The sequence below is a fragment of the Coturnix japonica genome, chromosome 24, assembly GCF_054131305.1.
Source record: "Coturnix japonica strain WE chromosome 24, WE-NBRP24, whole genome shotgun sequence".
In the NCBI taxonomy this organism is placed as follows: domain Eukaryota; kingdom Metazoa; phylum Chordata; class Aves; order Galliformes; family Phasianidae; genus Coturnix; species Coturnix japonica.
Genome location: NC_140686.1, coordinates 6,237,889 through 6,241,590, shown reverse-complemented (window position 1 = coordinate 6,241,590; position 3,702 = coordinate 6,237,889). Strand labels below are relative to the sequence as shown.

The 3,702-nt window shown below is 65.1% G+C and overlaps 1 pseudogene; it reads right to left on the bottom strand.

The window, feature by feature from the left end:
* Positions 1-711: 711 nt before the first annotated feature.
* Positions 712-1,751, bottom strand: LOC146757182 (18S ribosomal RNA; annotated as a pseudogene).
* Between the last annotated feature and the right edge of the window lie 1,951 nt (positions 1,752-3,702).

Below are 3,702 nucleotides of genomic sequence, written 5' to 3'. Positions count from 1 at the left end.
TCCTGCCCCATAGACCTGACCCACATGTTCCCCACAGCAGCTCCTGCCCCATAGATCTGACCCACAGCAGCTCCTGCCCCATAGACCTGACCCACATGTTCCCCACAGCAGCTCCTGCCCCATAGATCTGACCCACAGCAGCTCCTGCCCTATAGATCTGATTCAAATCTGCCCCACAGCAGCTCCTTCTCCATAGATCTGATCCACATGTCCCCCAGAGCAGCTCTGCCCCATTGATTTGACGCACATCAGCCCCACAGGAGATCCTGCCCCCTAGATCTGACCCACATCAGCCCCACTGCAGCTCCTGCCCCATAGGTCTGACCCACATGTGCCCCACAGCAGCTCCTGACATATAGATCTGACCCACATATGCCCCACAGCAGCTCCTGCCCCATAGATCTGACCCACATCAGCCACACAGCAGCTCCTGACTCATAAATCTGACCCACAGCAGCCCCACAGCAGCTCCTGCCCCATAGATCTGACCCAAATCTGACCCACAGCAGCTCCTGCCCCATAGATCTGACACACATTTTCCCCAAAGCAGCACCTAACCCATAGATCTGACCCACATGTGCCCCACAGCTGCTCCTGCCCCATAGATCTGAACCACAGCAGTTCCTAACCCATAGATCAGACCCAAATCTTCCCTACATCAGCTCCTGCCCATAGATCTGACCCACATCAGCCGCACAGCAGCTTTTACCCCATAGATCTGACCCACATCAGCCCCACCGCTGCTCCACGGCACGACTTTCGTTCTTGATTAATGAAAACATTCTTTGCAAATGATTTCGCTTTAGTTCGTCTTGCGCCGGTCCAAGAATTTCACCTCTAGCGGCACAATACGAATGCCCCCGGCCGTCCCTCTTAATCATGGCCCCGTTTCCGAAAACCAACAAAATAGAACCGGAGTCCTATTCCATTATTCCTAGCTGGAGTCTTCCAGCGGCCGGCCTGCTTTGAACACTCTAATTTTTTCAAAGTAAACGCTTCGGGCCCCGCGGGACACTCACTTAAGAGCATCGAGGGGGCGCCGAGAGACAGGGGCTGGGACAGGCGGTAGCTCGCCTCGCGGCGGACCGCCAGCTCAATCCCAAGATCCAACTACGAGCTTTTTAACTGCAGCAACTTTAAGATACGCTATTGGAGCTGGAATTACCGCGGCTGCTGGCACCAGACTTGCCCTCCAATGGATCCTCGCTAAAGGATTTAAAGTGGACTCATTCCAATTACAGGGCCTCGAAAGAGTCCTGTATTGTTATTTTTCGTCACTACCTCCCCGGGTCGGGAGTGGGTAATTTGCGCGCCTGCTGCCTTCCTTGGATGTGGTAGCCGTTTCTCAGGCTCCCTCTCCGGAATCGAACCCTGATTCCCCGTTACCCGTGGTCACCATGGTAGGCACAGACAGTACCATCGAAAGTTGATAGGGCAGACATTCGAATGGGTCGTCGCCGCCGCAGGGGCGTGCGATCGGCTCCAGGTTATCTAGAGTCACCAAAGCCGCCGGGCGAGCCCGGGTTGGTTTTGGTCTGATAAATGCACGCGTCCCCGGAGGTCGGCGCTCGTCGGCATGTATTAGCTCTAGAATTACCACAGTTATCCAAGGAACGGGAGGGGAGCGACCAAAGGAACCATAACTGATTTAATGAGCCATTCGCAGTTTCACTGTACCGTCCGTGTGTACTTAGACATGCATGGCTTAATCTTTGAGACAAGCATATGCTACTGGCAGGATCAACCAGGTAGCCGCGCCAAAGGGCGACGACCCGACGTGCCCGACCCGCCGACGACCGCTCAACCATTCTCTCTCTCGCCCTCGGGTCCGACTCGGTCGGCCCGCGGGGCTCGGCTTCGACGCCTCGCCCCTAACGTCCTTCCCTTCGCGGGTCGACGGCGGCGGCCAACGGGGCGAGCGCCTCTCGGCGGGGAGGGCGGCCCTCCACGTCGCTCGCTCGCTCGCGCGGGCGGACCAGCGGCGGGAGAGGCGCGCCCGCTCCCCGAGGGCGGACCCGCACGCCTCCCCCACGCGGGGAAGGAGCGGGCGCCGCTGCGCAGCTCGCGTCGTCGCGCGCCTTTTCGCCGGCGGCATGCTCCGGGCTCGCGCCGCGGGAGCCGGACGTGCGGCACGGCACGGTGGCACCGGCCGGGGCTGACCCGCCCTCCGGGACCGGCGGCGGGCGAGCGGGAAGCGGAACCCCGCCGCCCGAGACTGGCGGACGCGCTAGAGGAGAAGGCGACCTCGAGGCGGACGCCGCCCCAACACCGGAGGCCCTTTCCCGAGGCGGCACGCTCCGCAGCGGGCGGGGACGTCGGAAGGAAACCCCACGCACACGGACCCCGGCGGCCCGAAGGGCGGACGCCCCCGGCCCTTAACTTTCTAGCCCCTCGCCTCGCTTCCCCGAACGGACGGTTTCCCTCGTTTGACATCCCGCCGCCTTGCTGCTCGCGGCCGGCACTCGCCGGGTCCTGAGCATGGGTCGGCGCCGGCGCCTCGCTCACGACTCACTGGGTACTCCTGCGGCTCGCGGGGCCGCTCGGCCGTCACACTAACGCGCTCGGTCGGGCGAGCTCTCGGCCGCTCTCGGAGCGAGCCGGAGAGCGCCTCACCTCGCGTACGACGGGAAGCGAACCGGAGAGGAGACCGCCTGTGCCTGAACACCGGACGCCGCAGCGGCTTCCCCGGGACGGGGAACGCAGAGGCGCCGGCCTGCCGGGGGCCCTCACCGACGCGACCTGAATGGCCTCATCGATCGACGGAAAGAAAGGGGGAGCAGGGAGGGGACGGGAGGGGTAGGTTGCGGTGAGGTAGAGGAGGGACGTTGGGGGAAGGCACAAGCCCTTCCACCCGGGCGCGGCGGAAAGACCGCACACGCATGTGCGTGTGGGTGTGCGTGGGCAACGTCCGCCGAGAGGTGCTCGCCCTTGCCTGAACACCGGCCCGCCCCACGCCGCCCCGAACGACACGGGGAGCGGGATTGAGCCGGCCCGCCGGGAAGCCTCTCCGACGCGCCTGAGGAGCGCCACAGTGGATCGGGTCGGGGCTACCGCGTCCGAGTGAGAGCGGTGCGAAAGGGAGAACGCGGCGCCGCCGCCGCGACAAGCGAGCTCCGGGTCCCCCTTCTCCTTCCCTCGTGACGGCGGGACCCGCCGGGGACGCCCCCAGCCCTTCCTCCCCCCCCCCCCGGAGACGCTCGGAGCCGGGTACACAGTGCCAGCGCAGCGGAGCAGCCACAAGAGCGGCACTTGGCCACTTCCGCGGAACGTCCGAGCCGAGCTGAGTCCGCCTGGAGAGGCTGGACTGTGTCGCCGCGGCTCAGATCGCCCGACTCCGCCGAGGAGCGTCCGAGCCGAGCGGAACCTGCCGGGAGCGGTTGGACCGTGCCGGCACACTCGAGGCGCCGCAGCTCAGATCGCCGGACGCCGCCGAGGAACGTCCGAGCCGAGCGGAGCCCGCCGGGAGAGGCTGGACCGTGCCGGCGCACCCGAGCCTCCGCGGCTGAGACCCCCCGGACGCCGCCGCGGAACGTCCGAGCCGAGCCGAGCCCACCGAGAGCGGTTGGACCGTGCCGGCGCACTCGTGCCGCCGCGGCTCAGATCGCCGGACGCTGCCGAGGAACGTCCGTGCCGAGCGGAGCCCGCCGGGAGAGGCTGTGCAGTGCCGGCGCACTCGAGCCGCCGCAGCTCAGATCGCCCGAC